Source organism: Lonchura striata, chromosome 1 (genome assembly GCF_046129695.1).
Source record: "Lonchura striata isolate bLonStr1 chromosome 1, bLonStr1.mat, whole genome shotgun sequence".
NCBI classification, from domain to species: Eukaryota; Metazoa; Chordata; class Aves; order Passeriformes; family Estrildidae; genus Lonchura; species Lonchura striata.
Window position 1 is genome coordinate 72,616,651 of NC_134603.1, and position 20,478 is coordinate 72,637,128.

General features: G+C 39.1%; 1 protein-coding gene across 6 annotated transcripts in view; it reads right to left on the reverse strand.

The window, feature by feature from the left end:
* CTNND2 (catenin delta 2) overlaps nt 1-20,478 on the reverse strand; it is a 641,711-nt gene that overhangs the window by 525,830 nt on the left and 95,403 nt on the right. The gene's annotated exons all lie outside the window — the stretch shown is intronic.

Below are 20,478 nucleotides of genomic sequence, written 5' to 3' on the forward strand. Positions count from 1 at the left end.
CAGTACATTTGAGAGGATTCAAATAATTTATAGCTGTGATTTTTTTCAGAATTCCAGTGGCAGCTTAGAGCATAAAATTACAGTATCATGAAAGTAATGAATCATGAAACGCTTTGCAAAGAGAAAACCCAAAAATCATACATGAGAGAAATATAAACTATCTAGTGTTTCCTTGCTAACACACATTTTTATTTAATATATATTATATTTTAAGCCTAGATAACTTTCATACACTTTCTTCTAGTCTAGAAGGTGGTTTTGCCAACATTTTATCTGAGTATTTTTATGTAAAACAGCACATCAGTTGTTAAGCCACTGGTAAGATCTCTTACCAATAAAAAAAGAAAAAAAAAAAAAAAAAGAAGAAGAGTGTTAGCATTTGATGGCATTTCTAGCATTTATTTTCAGAGAGCAAAACAGTAGTGTGGCTGTGGAATGATTTATCTGTCTGATGGATAAGCTATAGTGCAGTATCTCTGTTTAAATGTCACTATAGGCACATCTCCAGAGATAGACATGTTGTGCCACATTCCAGAAGTAACGAAGCAGAGAGGCAGCTTGCATGGTGATGCACAGGCATGATAGGATAAAATTGTGTTCTTGTGGGAGCTGGCCAGAATCATTCTGTGCAAGAGAAGTGGCCCACAGGCTGCCAGCTGGGTGAGCCTCATAAAGAGCAGTGGGGATATTCAGAGTAGTCATCACTTGCATAAGAAGCAAAAGTCCTGCCTTGGCTGTATTCTGCTAAAATATATAATAATAGAGCTTTTTCTAGAAGAAGTGAGAAGACTGAAAACAGTAGAAAAGGGTAGCTGGTAAAAACAAATATAAAATTCAACACCCAGCCCAGGCATCCCTGCATCAGTATGCCATAGAAATTAGAGCTCTAAAAGAAGGGAAAATTACATTCTATAAAGCTTTGTCTCTAAAGCCACAATGCTGCCCAAAAAGACACAGCTGGCCCAGCTGGGTAGCATTTTCCCAAAGCTTCCTGAAGCTCAAGACACTGGCATACATATGCAAGACAAAAACATGAAAACAGATTATTCATAAAATAGACAGCTATTTGTTAGAAGAAAAATCTCTCTAAATCTCAGGCTAGGCTAGTTTATATATTGAAGAATGTGGTTATATATAATTTTACTTAAAGAAGCTACATATTTTCATACAGCTTACTTTTTGTAAGTAAGTCTTGTTGACAATACCAAATCTTTGGCTCTGGTAATGCCCTTGCTTCAGACACAAACATTATTTGAAGTTAAACTAGGAAACCCTGGGGGACATACCTGCCTTCTATCACAAGTGCAAGCAGACCAAACAAGCCTTGTTAATAATTCCGATACCTCAATCTAAAAGGACTTCTTGAATTATATTTTCTTGGTTTCTTTTAACAAAAGTACTGGCTTCTGTTATAGGAATTTAACTAATTTGTGACATACAATTAAACTTGCTGCTGTCTTGTAAAGTACCAGAGAAAAGACATGTAGGCACACACATATAAATCTTTCTCCTGTTATCTTGTTTTCAAACAAACTAGTTCTTTTATTTTCTTAGTAAATTAATAATTACATTATCATAGTAGAAACAAAAGTAGTTTTCTTTTTGGTATGGTAATTTACATACAAAAAAAAATTACAAATGGCTTAATAATTCATTTTATTGCCTGATAGTTAATTTTGTAGAGTGATATTTGCAGAAATCACTGTAATGCAACACTCCTTGCTATCAACTCCATTACCTGTGAAATCTGAAGGAGCCCACGGGATGTAAGCACATGAGCAAGGACCAGCGCAGCAGTCCCACCTCACAAAATGTTTGCCCTAGCATATCTAAAGTGTATTTGAGAGGGACTGCAAGGCTGCATGGCCAACAGGGAAGCCACTCTGTGAGCAAAAAGATCCTACTGGTACAACAACAACAGTTTATGTGAGCTCAAAACAATTACATCCATGAGACACAGGCAGCAACTGTCTGCTGCTATTGTTAACTTCTTTTAGGGTTACATTCAATTTTAGTAAATTTTAATTTTTACACTGTAAGTTTTTTGAAAACTCTGTTTTCACCAAAAAAATGCTTCAATAACTGCTTTAGTAATCTACATTTGCAAACATCAGTTTAAATGGAAAAAAATCTGATTACATAATCAACTACTGTCCTAAATTGTAGTTGCCTCAAATAGGTTCAATATCTGGACAGTAGCTAACATTCTGCAATCACTGCATGTTTCCATAATTTTTTTTTTTTTTTTTTTTTTTTTTAATATAGATATTAAAGGAGAAGGAAAGAAAAAGAGAAAAAAAAGGCATGCTGCACATGTCCTCTTCATCTAGAAACAGAGTAATCAAAATAAATGTCTCTGACATTAAATAAATCTTTTGTGCCCCTATTAAAATATTTCTTCTGGACAAAGAATATAATTTCAAGCATCTATCACATGAGTTCATTTATTACTACAGTTCTTCAAGGGGAAAGATTGCAGCCAATAGCATTTAGTAGGCCAGTGTCCCTGGATCTACAGGTTTGTGATATCCAGCTGAACTGTTAATATTATAGACTCTAACAGTCACTTTTTCATTATATAAATTTGTATGAGAAATACCATACAGAAAGGAAACACAGAATGAATTTTCACAAGCAACAGAAACACAACTGTACTGAAGGTACAGTAGATTTAAAAAAGCATGACTCAGCAACATGAAATAGAGTTTCAACAGCAAACATCAACACTCACATTTGCACACCTGCTCAGAAATGAACTTTTAATTTAGCTCAGTCTTCGGCATAACAAATTTTACATTCTCAGGTTTCAGTGGGACCTAAAACTGCTAGTACTGTGGAATTACAAAAAATATGGTCGAAATGAGTGTCTGCACCCCTAACCCACTACCAAATCTCTAGATAAGGCAGATTTTTTTTCTGTCATTTCACATATTTAACACACAGAACCAGTCCTGCACAGCCTCTCTCACTGCAGCCTCTCTTAGCCACCTCCCTCTGCACCAGGCTCCACTGGCCTTATCAGTAGAAAACTTGCTTTGCTGTTTAATATAATGTGTTGAATCTCCTTTCTATCAGTTGTCTTCAGAAAAGCATTTTCCCACATAATGATAATGAACATAGTACCTTTCCTTCCTCTCTGGCTTCCCTTCTCTAAAAAAGCCACCCCAATTCTTTTTATTTTTCATCATAAAGTAAGTTGGCTGATAGCCTTTTAACCCATACTCCTGGGAACTTAGCACCAAAAACAAAGGGAACGTTACAGGGAGTAGAAGAGGAAAAATAAAAGCTGAGCAGCTTAAGAGAGTACACCATAACTGAGTTACTACTATAAATAACTTGGTTACATTTAATCTCCACAATAGCAACACTATTTTCTATCTGTGCCACAAAATCACAGATGAAATTCTGTAAGTCAGAGCATAAACAGACTCCTGAGAGAACTGAATTAAAATCTTAGGCGATCATAGACAGATGAACAGGGAAAATACTACCAGCCTTTTGGGAACATACTGGGAAGTCAGACATAAATAATTCATGGCTTCCCGTATTCCAAAGCGCTGGCAACATTCTGCCTAGAGTTTGACCCTTTAATTTTTTTTTTTCTTCCTGTCCTTCTGAGAGCATCTAAAAACTTCATCTCACCTTAACGAAAAAAAACCTACAGCGCTGTAAATCCAGACGAGACCATCCTCTCCCCGGCTGGATGCAGCTGTCCTGGTGCCGGCTCTGCCCGGGCTGCCGGGCCGGCCCCAGCGCAGGGCACGGCTGAGCCCCTCAGCCCCGGGGAAAGCCTGGGCAAGGCAGGGCAAAACTCTGCCCGGCAGCCAGGGCTGAGCGAGGAACAGCGAGAGAGAAACAGCCCTGAGAGCCCCGAGGGGACAGCGGAAGCGGGGCCGGGACAGGAGGGAGCCGGCAGGGATGGCCCTGGAGGGATGGGCAGGAGAGATCCGGCAGGGATGGCCCTGCGGCCCCACGTTGGAACAGGGCTCATGTGAGAAGAAGCCCTGTAGAAAGCTGCCTGGCATAAATGGACCTGCCACCTGAACACAATCCCAGGTGGCCAAGAAGGTCAATGACATCCTGGCCTGTATCAGCAATAGTGTGGCCAGCAGGACCTGGGAAGTGATTGCCACACTGTGCTTGGCATCAGTGAGGGCACCACGAATCCTATGTCCAATTCTTGGCCCCTCACAGCAAGATGGACATTGAGGTGCTGGAGTGAGTCCAGAGCAGCTGAGGGGGCTGGGGTTGTTTAGCCTGGAGAAAAGGAGGCTCAGGTGAGACCTTACCGTTCTCTACAACCACCTGAAAAGAGGTTATGGTTGGTCTCTTCTTCCAAGCACCATATGATACAACATGAGGAAACAGCCCCAGGTTCTGCCAGCAGAGGTTTAGACTGGATATTAGAAACAATTCTCCACCAAAAGGGTTGTCAATAATTAGAACAGGCTGCCCAAGGAACTGATGTAATCATCATCCCTGGAAATGTTTAAAACTTATGTAGATGTGGTGCTTAAAGACATGGTTTTGTGGTGGACTCAAAGTGTTAAGGTTAATGGCTGGACTCGATCTCAGAGGACCATCAGCTTGTACCTTTGTGATTCAAATCTTTATCTCTAGATCACACAAATATCTGGCAACAGTAATAGCATGACATTCAGAACTGGAAAAATAAAAGATTGCAAGACAACATTCCTTCTGTGACCCTTGGGATGGCAGTGGATGCTGAATGGCAGACATCCTTCATTGTAGGAAGATTTCATGCCTCCTCTGAGGTAACACATCCAGTGTAGCTAATTCCAAGGTCAAATTGCAAAAGTCTGTTCAGGCTGAACTCAGGCACCTAGGTCCATTCTACACCATAAATAAATATTTAGATAAAACAAAATATTTATAGGATTTAAAAATGCATATGAAAATGGCAATGTCAGATGTTGAGATTTCACTTAAAAGTTTAATTTTGCACACACACTCTGCATAGGTTATGGGCAGAGATTTACTAACAGTGAACTAAAAGAAGTATAGCCGTGAGAATGTCATTGGTGAAAGCGGTTTGGTGGCATAGTTCTCTATTTACACATTGCTAGTCTTTCTGCTCTTTCTCAGATGGGATAGCTATGTCTGTCTTTCACTGATCTTATTCTCCTCCTCCACATCAGAATAAAACAAGCTTTATTCACAGAAAAAAATCTAGAACTGAAGAAGACATAGCATCAATGCTTAAATAAGCAGAATATTGCTTAAAGAGGCAGACTTTCAGGTTTAAATATTAGATTGAAATTCCTCTAGAAGCAACTTTGGTAATGATGTTTATGTAGTCTAATGTTTTATCACTCTTTCATGTGTAGAAAGTGCATATAGGTTAAAAAAGCTCAAACCAACCAGCTCCACAATGTCTGAGAACACATGGCAAAAGCCAAGTCATCCACTACACTAGCAACTGCATCTAATAATGGAAATCAGAAAATCTAAATATCTTTCTTTAATAAAAAGATATTGCAGTAAGAAACACGTACATGGCAGTGAGCTCTTTCTGTACAACGAACCATTAATCAGTGAGTGCATTTATTATAAAAGTGTAAATCATGCTGTCTTACTGCACAGTAATCAAATCTGGCATATTACTGAGCTCATCTGGAAAGCCACAAATGATACTAAAGTAGCCTTGGATAAGAATCAGTCACTTAAAATAATCCAATATGCAATCATGCATCAAGAAAACTTTTTTCTTTCTTTCCTCTACCTTACACATACTGTATGACTAGAATTTAAAAATAGGCATTTCTATTGTTCCTATTAGAATTGCTCCTACCTTTTTACTATTGTTTTAAATATATGAGGACTTACTGTAAAACGAAAATAATTTAATTTTTCAGGTTTTTTTTTACCTAAAACTATTCCTACACTTAAATTTACTGTTTATGATATCTAAATTAATATCATGATGTCAGAAGGGCTAATGTTGATCCTGTTTCTACCTGTTCACTGAGTCATTCTGATAAGCTAAGAATTCAGTGGGTATAAATGATGAATCAGAATGACACAGATTTATATAGGACTGATTATTCTTGCAAATTATTATATATATCACAAGTTATATTAGGTACAGATATGGATGGGGAAAAATACCCAAAATAATATTTCTCATTATTACATATTGTAAAGTCAATTCAAATATTATCACATACGACAGGTAGACTAACAGATATGTTTATATTAGAATTTTGGAATAATATTCCTACAGGAAGAAGTAGAAATTGGTGCTACTTGAGAATTTAGTTATGCAAATTATCCCTCCCAGTAGAAAGATGACCCATTATTCCTTCAGCAATCTCAACCTACGGAGGTGACTGAAGGCTGAGATAGCACTGGCTCTAGACAGCAGGACACATACCTACTACTAATGCTGCATTAAATGTTTCTGCAATGAATCGGAATCATTGTGTGATCAGCAGTTGTGTGACAGTGAAACAGGGTAGAGAGTCTGTAACCGCAGGCCCTCCCTCCTCCTGCACAAAAACCCTTTGAAATCGCAGATTTCTGTTACTGTCCTATCTTAGCTGACAATCCTGGTTCAATTTGTGTCTTGGTAAGTGTTCTTAAAAATAGGTTGATAATCTCTTGAGTCAACTGTAAGATAAGAAAAACTGCTAGAACCTGCCAAATACCTTGAAGGCAAAAATGTCTTCTGATTGCCTAAGTAGTTATCACAACACCCTAAAGCATATATCTCCTATGTTGAAATTACTAAGGCAGGAAAACAGATTAATTAAAGGAGACACGATATCTTAAAGACCTTTGAAAAGGATTAGGCTCAATTAAAGATCAGGGACATGTGGGATCAGTCAGCACTCCTCTTATTCTAGCTAACCCATCACGAGGACTTTCCAAAGAGCAAGGGCTCTGTTTTCTTTCTGGGATTGTTCTTTGTTAACAGACTCATCCATCTCCCTGCTCACTCGGACAGATGAGCTTGGCTTTTGTCTTCTTTTGTGTCTTCAGCTTGTTGCACTCAGTTATTTCAACCATACTGTGTAAGTATTGAGGTCCTCCAAGGGTGTGAAAAAGAATTCTCTGATTTAAAATTTAGTTGAGGTTCAGGTTCGTTAAATCATAAAATTTCTTTTTCTACCCTCCTGCTCTTTGCAGAAGTGTCATAGAAGACATAAAAGATCCCCACTAAAGTTAAGGATAAAGACAACTATATTCTAACACCTGACAGAAGACAACCTATACTGGAAAACTTCCTTCGATATTTTCCTTGACTTAAACTGTTCTGAAGTCTGATACATAAATATGAAATACCTAAAATTTCCTTCTCTTCCATAAATGCCTGACTCAAAAAGGCATTTCCTGAAACATTCCAAAGACTATAGTTCAAGACAAAAAATGTTCTTATCAGGAACACTCTACTTCTGCCCTGAGTCTTGATTAAAATATCTCTATTTTCCTGCTCTGCATAGAAGAAGCAAAATGAAGGGTCTTATGTACACAACAGCCGGAGGCCTCCACAGGCTGTATCAAATATTTTCCTGCCACTGTGTACATTAACCAGTGTAAGAACACTGGAAGCTGTATAAAACCTGAAGTCTTGACTTAAGCACTTGACTTAGGTGCTTAAGCCATCTGCAATGATTCTAAACTTTTTAGTTCTATATGATCCTGCTAATTTTTTTGCTCAAGTAATATGTCATAAAGCATGGCAGTTTTGCTTTTTGCTATAATGTTTACAGTTTCAAATACTTTGAATTACTTATACAGCCAGCCTCCTTAAAATTAAGCAAAAATTCTAAACCATTCCAAATTATTTTAGCAGGATAACTCAGAAGCACTTATGAGAAAAAAAGTACGGCATTTGGCCCAAAGGACCTTGAAAAAAAGGCAAACACAGTCTAATTGTACATTCTTTGTTGTTTCTTTCTTTCAAAACAGAGCCTGAACCACTACTGACCAGTACCTGAAGATTTAAAGATCAGACGCAAATCACAAAGCCAGAGCTGCGTCAGTTCACTATCCCCAGCCCCCTTCCATGTCAATTTACTGTAGAAATTGAATAAGTGATTAATCAGAACAGATAAACCACATGCTGCTTCTTCCTGCTTCATTGGTCCTGAAACCACCACCCTAATCGGTAAGGATTTACCCTAACCAGCTAGCACGACCATCTGAAAACTGAGCAACCTCCTCAAATTCTTAGGAAAATATTTCATTTGGAGTTAGTAATGCAATCACATGGAGAAACCAGTATAAAAATTCATCCTTCTCTCAGTATTTTAGAGACCTCAGCATGAGGATTTACAAAAATTGATTTCAGTTTTGCTGAAAAATCTATTCACAAATCAAGCAAATTTGTTTCATTCATGGAATCCAATGAGAGAATATTGTTTGCTGCTCTTACCGAGGGAACAGGAATTATTACTTCAGCGACAATGCCAATATCCTCAAGCATAGAGAGCAAAATGCATATCTACAAACAAAAGCCAGAAACATTGTAAAAGTCCTTACAATGAATCCTTAAAATATTGTATTACGTAGATACTGTATGAGTCGGTGACACTAACATAATATTTTGTTCGGGTTTTTTTTCATCAGTTTTATTTCATCAGTTGGTCATTTATTGCCTTGGAGTGAACTGAAAAAAAAAGTGACATTACATTTTGTTTGTGGTGGAATGGAGTTAATTTTCTTTACAGAAGCTCACGTGGTAATACTGTGATTAAAAAACAGTGTTTCAGCTACTGCTGAGTGGTGCTTGCAGAGAATTGTGCCTTGCCTGTTTCTCACTCTGCCCCTCAGCAGTGTAGGGATGGGACATAGCCAGGACAGCTGACCCCAAGAGATCAAAGGCATACTCCATACTGTATAATGTCATACTTAGCATATAAGCTGGGGGCAGTTTCTCCAAAGTAGCTTTTACTTGGGGGCTGTCTGGGCATCAGTCTGATGGTGGTGAGTGCTTTTGCATTGTTACTTTGTTTCCCCTTTTACTTAATTGTCTTTATCTTGACTCACTAGAGGTTTTTTCCTCACTTGTGACTGTCCAGTTCTCTCCCCCATCTTGCTGTGTGGGTCACCAAGCAAGGGGTGAAGGCTTAGCTGCTGGCCAGAGTCAAACCCCAGCCACATCATGACTAATTCCTCCAAACACCACCATCAGTAATTAGAGGAAAAATAAGTTTGTAATGAAATGGATAGGGTCAATGGTAAAAACACCTGAGAAAACATGTTCATTACAAAAAACAGAAATAGCAAGGCAAAAGCACAGCCTTATGAGTCTGAGGCAAATAATCCACTAAGGTTCTTGCCAAATTAGACTCTTTATTACTACTACTTTAAATTTAAATTGCAGGCTGATTCATGCTGACTACTCTTCATGTCTCCCATGGCTCTGAAACTGAAGGAGCATAGACAGTTCTGGTATTGGTGTAATCTCAGGACTAATCTACTTCCTCACTAATTCCTGCAGTTAAGGAGCTTACTTATATATATCATACTGAATTGCACAATCCTCTTTGCCTCACATCTCCCTTTTATTAGAGCCAGACAGCAGAAGGCATATTTTCAAGCCCCATACCACACTCTGCAGCCTACCTCCAGACTGACCTTCAGAGACACAATATCTGGCAGGTGGGGCCACACTAGGGAACCAAGACAGCAATAACTGGGCAGTTCTTTCCATGGCTGTACCCCTTAAATAAGAGGTTGGCAGATGAGCACAGCATCTCCTCACTTGCTACACAGCATGCTGAATCTGCTGAAGGATCTGCTGAGGTATGGACATATGCTTTTTTAAACCTCTGGATGCACCTCCTCAAGGCAAAGATGAGCATGACAATCAAACATTTCCTGAATGTTTTTCTGAAGAGTGCTGTACTCCTAATAGGAACTGTAGGTTCTTGTCTCCTCACTCCTTTTGATATGGACTTATGCACACAACCCAAGCCCCACAAAAAGTAGCAAATCCCAAATTAGATTCCTGTGTGAAGCTGGGATGTCATATTACTCTTGTTCTCCATATATGCATAATTTCAAGTTTATCCACATAATTTTTTTGTCATCCATTATTTTGATTTTTTGGATTCATAAACCCTTTACAATATTTTGAGAGTCTAGAACATCTCGACAAATAACACTGCAGAATAGGAAGCTCCCTAAACAGACTTTATGACAAAGAAAGTTGGAAAAAAAACCCTAAAAGTACCTAATTTAGTTTTTTTTTCCTTCACTCTCTGTAGCAATTAGCATGATTTATGTGCAGAGTGGATAGCTGTTAACATAAGCCAGTAAATGGTAAACAGCTCTGTACTGTGGCAAAAGCAGATGAAATATAGTCAGCTGTCTGTCCTGAAAAAGAGAATTGGTTTTGTGTGCTGAAGAAGACAGGTAGCCAAACTATGCACACTGCCTGATGATCTTCAAAAAGTGGAAAGACTCAGTATTGGGAACAGACTGTGAGCAGCAAGAGCAGCAAATGCAAATCAGGAAAAATCAAGATTTTAAAGGATTTATCACCCATGTTATATTCCCTGCCTAGTCCTATAACTAAGGATATTTAACATGGCGGGAAACCAGAGTACAAAAGCGAGAGGTCAGAACCTCATGACTCTACAGCAAGATTAGGGACCACCTCACCAACATGCAGAAGACCTAAGAGCACCAGCGAGTGCTCTGGGGGACCCCATGACTCCACACCAGGTCTGCACACAGTCCAGCTTGAACACTGTGCTGACCCACCTGCATTCTTTCCTTGACTTCACTGTCACTCCTGCAGAAAAGAGACGTATGAAGCCACCATTGCACTAACCTGACCAGATTTTCTCCTGGACCAGATAATCTCTCAGATGGGATATCAAAACCTTGTAGCATTTCTAACTGCATAAAAGACTATAGAGTCACAAAGAGGCAAGGTATCTCACCTAAGATACAGCAGAAATCTAAAGGACATCAGAGTTGAATTCCGCTCTTCCCAGAGTCAAACATTTTCAATCTATATGACAGTATGTACAATTTAATGGAGAAAACAAACCAAAAATTCTATCAGTACAATCCTAGCCATTTTTCTAAACTCTGTACAGAGGAATACTTTATGTGCTCTCAAGTATGAAATCTGGATTTTCATAGAAATAAATACTGACAGAAATTTCTGCTGAAATAAAGTCCATTAGAAACATAGTCATAAAAAAAAAAAATTCAATGGAGTAGAAAACTGTTTCTGGAACTCTACGTGCCAGAAAGCAGAGGCAAAAGTGCTTGCGTTAATGCATAATTTCCTGCTAAGTTTACTTTACACACCCAAACCAAGTTTGAAAGTTTGGATTTAACTGAAATATACTTAAATCAACAATGATAATTTTTATAAGAATAATGATGACAACTTTCTTCAGAGTTTGTCTGAAAGCCTGGAAATTACTATCCCCCTCGCAGTTAAATTGAACCCAGTGTCCCTTCACAGTATGTAACTTCTGTTTGAATTTCTTTCTAGCCAAAAATTATATTATCTTTTATAGATAGTATATTGATAGCTTATTGACAGAAAAGAATAAAAATATGTACGTTTAAGTTGTGTAAGACTGTAACCATTTCAGTCTTCACTCTGTCTCACTAAAGGGGCATCAATTTACAGTGTTATCATCATACACATATGTTGAGAGCATTCTTAAAATATATCAGTTAAGAATACATCATTTGCAAGGCTTATAATAGACTGGCTATGTTAAGTCTGTTTTCTTCCTGTTTTCTATACATCGAGTCAGATAATCTGTTAAATACTAGTAAAAATTGCTGGGGGAGAAGTATGAGCAAACCTAAACCTTTGTAAAACTCTCTCAGAGCTAATTGTTTTACAGTTGTTTTACAGGGCAGAGCAACCAACATCGTCTCCCTGGACTTATTCAAAGTTCTTGACGCTGTCCTGCATGACATTCTTATGCCAAAATAGGAGAGACACGGATTTGATGGATGAACCACTCAGTGGACAATGAACTGTCTGGATGGCAAAGGGTTGAGTTCTGTCTTCTTGTACAAGTGGAGACCAGTTAACAGTTGTGTTCCTCAGGGGTCGGTACTGGGGCTGATTACTGTTCAGCACCTTTGTTGGTGGTATGGACAGTAGGAGCGAGTGTACCCTTAGCAAGTACAACACCAGGCTGGGTAGTGTGTTAGATGCAGGGAGGGAAGGGATGCCATCCAGAGGAACCTTGACAGGCCAGGAAGATGGGCCAATGCTAACCTCATAAGGATCAAAAAGCCATGTGCAAGTTCTACACTTGGGTCATGAAAATCCCAGGTACACCAACAGGCTGGGCAGAGAAGTGGTTGAAAGCAGCCCTGTGGAGAAGGAGTAGGGGGTGATGGGTGATGAAAAACTCAACATGATCCAGTAGTGTGGACACAGCCCAGAAAGCCAATGGAATCCTGGGTTGCATCAAAAGAAGCTTGGCCAGCAGGTCAAGGGAGGTGATTCTGCCCCCCTACTCTGATGCTGTGAGACCTGCCTGTAGCCAGAAAAGAGGTAATGGGTTCAAACTGAAAGAGGGGAAATTTAGGTTAGACATTAGGAAGAAATTCTTAACTGTGAGGGCTCCTTTACTGGAACAGGTTGCCCAATAAGATTGTGGATACCTCAACGCTGGCAGTGTTCAAAGCCAGGTTGGATAAGGCCTTCAGCATCTTGGTCCAGTGGGAGGTGACCCTGCCCATGGCGGGGGCATTGGGAATAGGTTCATTCCAACCCTATGATTCTAAGTGCAGAGCTAGTTAATTCAATATTTTTGTTGCTAAGTGATAAAAGATGGGAAGCAGATAAGGATTCTGCTGTTGCTTAAAAAGAAATTCTCTCCAAACACAGACTGACTAAACTTGATCAGGAAAGAGGCTCAAATTGATGGTTTGAGCTGTATTTGTGAAGCATGTACGTCATGTCTTCCTTATCCATGGCCATTTTGCCTACAAGACCACAAGTGAAAAGCAACCTCACAAGGCATCAGTTTGACTAATCATTCATAAAACAGTAAAGTGTCACCATAACTTGCCCGAAGGAATGGTCCTACAGTACCATCAGAACCTTAATCAAATTCCTTATTTCTGTGCAAGGGATGTGTTGCTTGAAGAACCAAAAACTCTCCTAGAACAGAGATATTGGACCATTTTTCAGTGAGGATAAATAGTTAAATTAACATAGTAACATAAATTGAGCTTTAATTATGATTACATTTTTATTGCACCTACAAGTATTCTGGGCAAGAGAACTTGGAATAATTTTCTTCGCAAGCCTAAAGCTAGGGCCTTCTTTTACAACCCTATCATATCACTGTCTTTTATTTGGGGCCTGTTTACTTTCACAGGAATTGTCAAGAACATGTAGCAGTATAAAATTTAGTTACTAAATAATGGGACCATTATTAAAGGCTTTGCTAAAACATCAGAAACAATAATTAAGTTGCAGTGGCATTAAGCACTGGAAGAAAGCCAGCTCTCGCCTCAATAACTTGAGTTTAAACCAGCTAGCAGCACAGAACTGAAAATTGCCTGTGACTTACTTACGTGTACTTGAATTTTATTATACATTATGTAAATCTGCTTTCCTAAATCAAAGTTATTAATGGTAACAGAAAAGAAATCAATATATTCAATTCAGTACACATCCTCCAGCATCTACTTCTTCCATTTATGTAGCCCTACAAAGATACACTGCTCCTTTTTTTTCCTTAAACACTCTCATGGATTGAGAATGTATCCCAGTCTTCATGCAGATCAACTTCTTTTAATCATTCTTTCAAGAATACTATAATACTATTTTCAAACCTACACTATTGTCCAAGTCTTCAACAGAATTAAAACTAAATCACTGCTATATGTAAGTCCTTAAAATTGCCTTGCTGGGTTAAACTGGAGCTGTGTAATAATTGTTGTCTCCCATTTTCATTGCGAGGTTGATTTAAGATATCACTGAATTCCTTTGCACTGACTGGAATAGCAGCAACATCCACTCAAAGCAGATACATTTGAGTGCAAAATGAGAGACAGACATACAATTGTTTTAAGTTATACACATTTTCCAGTGCTGATTTTGGCTGTTTACATTACCTATTTTTAATTTCCAGCATACATACTTTGAATGTATATACTGCAATCTACTTATATCCAAAGAATCTCACTTGTCTTTGTGATTCTAATTACACGCTCATCCTGTCAAATTACATCATAACAGAAAATTAAATTTCTTTACCATAAAAAACATTTGCACAAGTTAAACAAACATTATATTCAGGAATATACTGCCAGAGATATATCCCCGAGATATATGATACTGGGGAGGAGGCCAAGGATGTGGGCAGGAAGCCAAGAAAGAAGCTGCCACTCCTCCCTGTACCTCTTCTTCCTTTCCCTTCCCTTGACTGAGAGAAGAGCTGCTTCCCAAAATAAAGCTGGTGAAGAGGGGGAAGGTGAGCAATGCAGACCTGAGACATCACAGCCTCTAGGAAAGCAGTCAGCAACAGCAGGAAGTCACATTTGCTGGGAGCAATTTTTAAAAGCAGTTCTGGTGGAATTCCATGATGTAAAGCTGGTGAGGAAGTTTCATAATTTTCTTTCTGGCTGCAGACAGAGTTAACAGTGTTTAGCGCTTCTCATTTTAAGATCCTATTTTGAGCCACTTACACTTTTCACAAGCTCACTGGGCTGAAATACTCTATCCAAGCAGCTGTCTCGTAATTAAGATCACACACACACACACTCCCCCCTGTCTTTAACTGTTCAGGCAGTTCCAAGACTTGTATTTCTGGAGAGTATCTTTTTCTGTTTTCATTATAAAAAAATCTCTCAAGAAAGTGGAATCTCTCGAAGTGTCTCTGTTCTACAGGTCACAGCAGAAAAATAATAATTTATACTATAGGAATATCTAGAGCCTTCAAGTGAAAATAGAGAACCATTGGTCTGAGGGCTGTACAAATTACAAAAATACTAGAAAAAATATCATAAAAGCATAATATGCAGATCTCTACTGAATTCAATATTGTCAGTCAAGCACGGAATTTAACATATGCAGGTATTTTCTGACTAAAAAATAAATTATTCACAAGGATTATTCTTAAGTTATTTGATACTGTTATTTGATAAGATACTTGGGACTTGTTAATCCAGACATGCATAGTAAAAAAAATTCCACTGGAAGTTTACCTGTCTGCAGTAAAGCCAGCTATGAGAAACTGAGAGATTAAAAGTGACTCAAAGCTGAGGTAATTAGAACTTCATGATTTCTCTAATATAATTAAAGAAGCATTCTAAAACATTTCAAGTAAGTATAAAATAATTAATTTATGACCAGCAAACATACAAGATTTACTGAATTAAGGTACTAAACATACTGACAGTACAAGGTTAGAAATAGCACTTCACTGGCCGTATTCATGATTATTCATTTCTTTTAATAGGGGTGTCAGAATTTACCAGAGATGTTTCTATGTACAACCCCAAAAGAACAGTCATTCTAATTAATCCACTAGACTCAACACTTATTACAATGTTTCCCACCAAAAAGAAATCTTAACAACACAGACAACTGTTTCCTGTCCTGCACCTTAAACCCTCAGATAAATTCTATATTTTGAGCTGATTTGGCATTGCTTTCATTGTTCAGCTGCAGGCAGCCTCTGAATGCTAAGCATTATTGCTGTCACCTTTAGCCCAGGAGTTCAAGATGGGCTTTTAGAAGTGCTTATCAATTACATGAGTTTTCTATGAAGTACACACAGTTCTGCTGCTAGAAGAATGAACTTGCTTTCAATTACTTTCCAAGAGAAAAGAAAGAAGTAATACTTCAGATTTCATCTGGTTTAATCTGAAGTAGATACAAACTCGTGTCTGACTTGTCCTGAAGAGGATTCATGTATTGCTAAGGGAGAAGAAAAGAGGTATGTATCCAACATCAATCTGCTTTTAAGTCCAGCTAGCAACCAAGAAAAAGAAGAATAAGAATAGGAAATTCCAGTATAGGTTTGGAGTCTTATTTCACTGACACCACTTCTAGAGTTTCCACAGTCTCCCAGTGCTACTGTGGTGGGTTGACCTTGGCTGGATGCCAGGTGACCACCAAGCTGCTCTATTACTCCCTTTCCCAGATGGACAGGGGGGAAAAAATGAGATGGAAAAAAATTCATAGGTTTAGATAAGGCCGTTTACTAAAGCAATAGCAAAAGTTTTCATGAGCACAAGCTAAGACAAAAAAAATTTGTTTTCTACTTCCCTTTAGCAGTTGTTCAGCCACTTCCCAGGAAGCAGGGCTTCAGCACACATAGTAGTTGCTCCAGAAGACAAACATTGCAAATAATAAATCCCACACCTTCCTCCTCCTTTCCTTAGCTTTTATATCTGAGCAGATGTTGCATGGTGTGGAATATCCCTTTGGATATTTTGGGTCAACTGACCTGGTGTCATCCCCTCCCAGGACCTTGCTCACACTTAGCCCCTTGATGTGGGGAATACTGAGAGACAGAGCTAATGCTGTGCCAGTGCTGCTCAGCAGTACCCAAAACACTGGTGTGTTATCAACACCTTTCCAGCCACCAAAGTCTCCAGTGAGATACCCAGAGATGGGGGAAAATGAAAAAAAAATGCATACACACACACACACACATGCACAAAACCCCACAACAAGAAAACTACAACCTAAACCAAATCCAAAAACCCCAAACAAATAAGCCCCAAACCAAGCATCACCACTCCATCATGTCCTGCAGTCAACCCACTCTGTGGTACAGATGGTGCTGGCTTCATGTTTCCAATGCCTCATCAGACCAGGTATGTATCTGATCCAGATATGGGCTCCAGCTAAGTTATATTACAAAATTCTAAACCAAAATAAACATTTGCATCAGCTACCAGATGTAAGGATAGCTTAAAGCTTCTTTTCTTTTTAAGTTGGGCTCACTTCTGTTTCTTCCAAGTATTTCTATGATATTTGAGAAACAAAAAGTGACATAGGATGTCTGCATGTAGAGATTTAAAACATAAGCATATTAAACTATTTCTCCTGGAAGAGCTAGATGCCTTAAGTCCCATCCTAGTTAATAGGGTAAAACAGGTGCTTTGCAGACTGATTAATTTTATCACAAGTCAAACCTCTGAGGCAGACAGCATGACTCATGTTTGGGGATAGCAAGAATCATCTCTATTACCTGTAGCACGTGCCTAAGCAACTATTTTAAACTCAGTGACTACCTTTTCAGGTAGCTAAAATTAGGTAGATGAATTGCATCTGAGATGCATAATAAATATACCAATAAACAAGCTCATCAAGGAAACGTTATATAATCAAAAGGTTATTCAAAACTTCTTCTGGAAAGATAAGTATAATTAGCCGGGACTTAGAAATTGTCCCTGACATAAAAACATCCCAGTCCAAGATTCTCTGTATCTTTTTTTTTTTTTTCACACATAGAATTAGGCATCATCTGAGATTTTTAGTACAATATTTTCAGCAGAAATATATGCACATGCAGATTCAGTAAAAGATAATTATGCTAAGTACACAGCATTTACGATAGCCTTTTTTCCTTTGGAAAATGAGATAATACTCCTCCAGTGCAGAGGAGGAGATTTTATTTCAAACTAAAATCCCTTCCAAAATTGATATTAATTTTGCCCAGTTTTAAGTTATGTCTGTATATTGAAATGTAAGAACTCAATCATGTGACTGATGAATGACAATATGAACAAATCTGTTTTCCATAGTATAACTATTTTTTAAAAACATTACTTTGCTTTAAGCTAAGAAGCTAGATTTTAATAAGCATGCACGTAAAAAGGTGAATATTAAGAAAGAAGTAAGTATAAAATGAGCAATGATCATACAAAACTAATTATTCATGTTAGAAGGGACCTCAGCAGGCTTTCCAATCCAACATCCCAATTCAAGCAGATCAGGAAAATCTGCTTTGGCCAGGTGATCAACATTCAAGACCAGGTTGCTTAGGCTTTGTCCAGTTGGCTCTTGAAACATCCAGGAATGAAGATTTTACAGCTTCTCCGGGAAATCTCTTCAACTGTTTAATTATACCTAGGTGAACTTTTCTTTCCTGTAAGTCAAGCCAAAATATCTCCTCTCAATTAAAGAGTCATCCTCTGTGGGAACTCAAAATGTCTTTCAGACATTTTTAGAGGTTCCAGGCCTTGGTCAGAGGCATTCTAGACCCTGGCAGACAGCTGAAAAACAGCTGTGATTTTGAGTTTGAGCCATGGAATGAATTGCCAACTTTGGAGGTGGAACAAGCAGTCACAAAAGGTTAGATAGTATAGTATAAGTAGTTACAAAGTAGAGGGGAATTTTTTTTAGTATTGTACAGGGGGGTTTTAGCACATGTACAGGGGGGTTTTCACTTTGTACATGGGGGTCAGAAGTTCTAAGATGGAGGAAAGTGGGCTGATCCTGTTCTTCCTCCTTCTTTTTCCTTACCTCCATGTTCTTGGTGATGTTGGCACTCACAGATTGGTTTAGAGTAGAAAAACACTTGGCAACGTAGGTAGTAGGTATTGGGGAATAATTGTAAACATGTTATACGTAATATATCTTATAAAAGATAGTAGCAGCCCTGGGCGGAGGGAGAGACGAAGAAGACAGCAGATAGAGAGGATGTCAGGGTGTGTGTGTGCCTCTGCCCAGGCCGCTGATCAAATAGCCGCAGTCCAAGAACATAATCTGTTAGATAACTAGCAATAAACTGCCTTGAGACCGAACAGCTAAAGCCTGCGGAGTTTTTCTTTGGAAGCATGGGTTGGAGGAGGAATTTCACCACCACATGAGACCCCAGAGCAAGGCCAGGGTTCTCACAATCCTCCCGCCATACATCTCAGCAGAAGAGCCTGCCTCAGTCTTCTCCATCACTTCCTCACAGATACAAGAAGCTGGCTGCTATGTTTCCCCTATACTATTGCTTTCCCAGTCTTGACAAGTCCCATTTCTGAGCCTCTTCACATAGAGCAAGTACTCCTGCCCCTGGTCATAGTGAAGGCTCTGCTGAGCTTGCCCCAGTGTCGTTCCTGTGCTGGGCTGTCCCCCATACCTAAGCATGGCAGTCTAAGCAGAGTCTAATGAGTGCTGAGTAAAAGTGAACAAACTTCTCCCTCAGTCTCCTGGCTGCGCTGCTATTAGTGAAGCCCAGGATGCAGTTGGCTGCCAAGGCATCCTGCCAGCTTATGCTCAGGCTGCTGGCTACAATGCCCTACAGGTCTGGTCCAGCAGAGCTGCTTGCCAGTGACTGCCCAGGATGTACCAATGGCCAGAGTTGGTCCACCCGAGGCTCAAGACTAAGTTATCTGCCTCATTTCACAAGGTCTCTGCCAGCTCTCTCATTGAGCCTGTGCAGGCTCCTCTGAATGGCAGCCAGGCCTCTGAGTACTTTGAGTGCACCTCACCATTTGTTGTGATCCACAAACTTGTCAACAATGCCTTGCATCTCCACATTCATGCCACTGATGAAGAACTAAAAAAGTCAAGATGCACCTCTGGTCTGATGTTCCACACAGTTTTTCATCCGTCAGTAAGATCACTCACGTGGGATGTAATGTCCCAAGCCAGATAAAACAATGCTATGTCAGCCTGTGCCAAAGACTTGCTTAAGTTCTTCACTGAAAGTTTTAGGCAAACTGTAGAGATATTACACAGGATAGAAAGTTCCTTCATGAGTGACTAGTTTCCTGAAGATAAACAAAAGTAGGGAGGGCAAGCTCTTTCAGCAGACACCACAGACAAATTCCAAGAAATAGCTGGGTTGCAAGGTAGGTTTTTATACATGTTCATATTGCTCACTCCTTTTTTTGGATTACAAATGATAATGAAAGTTGCTAGTGATATGAAATTGAAATATTACAGTAAATGGGAGAATTAGGGAGAACAGCAAGGACCCTTGCAAGACCAAATGACTTGACAATAAACAGCAACTTGCATCTTGAATAGTGTGAGCAGGTCTGGCTCCCCTTTGTTAAAAGGATATAGCAGAACTGGAAAGCCAGAGAAGGGTGACAGAGACAATCAGAGGCAAGCAATGGCCCCCACATCAAGAATAAGGATGCATGTCAGAACTCTTTGGTTCAGTGAAGACAGAGTTGAGAAGATGAATGAGAAAACTCTGAAAGCCTGAAGGAAGGGTGGATTAGGAACAAACAGGGATGGCAGATGATGTGAGAGAGTGGTAAATTCCACACAGACAAAAGAAAAGCTTTTTGTACATTGCTGAGCTGTAGAAGTCCTTGTGAAATACTCCTGCAGTTGCTAAACACATACATAGTTTCGGGCGAGAAAAATGCACCAAGATTACTAAATAAACACACCAAACCACACTTTTGCTGGAAAGTGCCTGAGCTTGGCACTGTGCTAAAAAGGTAGGGAACGCACACTTGCCATGTTCAGATCTTTTTTTCCCCTGATCATTTATATTTGGCAATATTGGGGTCAGGACAGTCAGATTTCATAGAGCTGTTCTC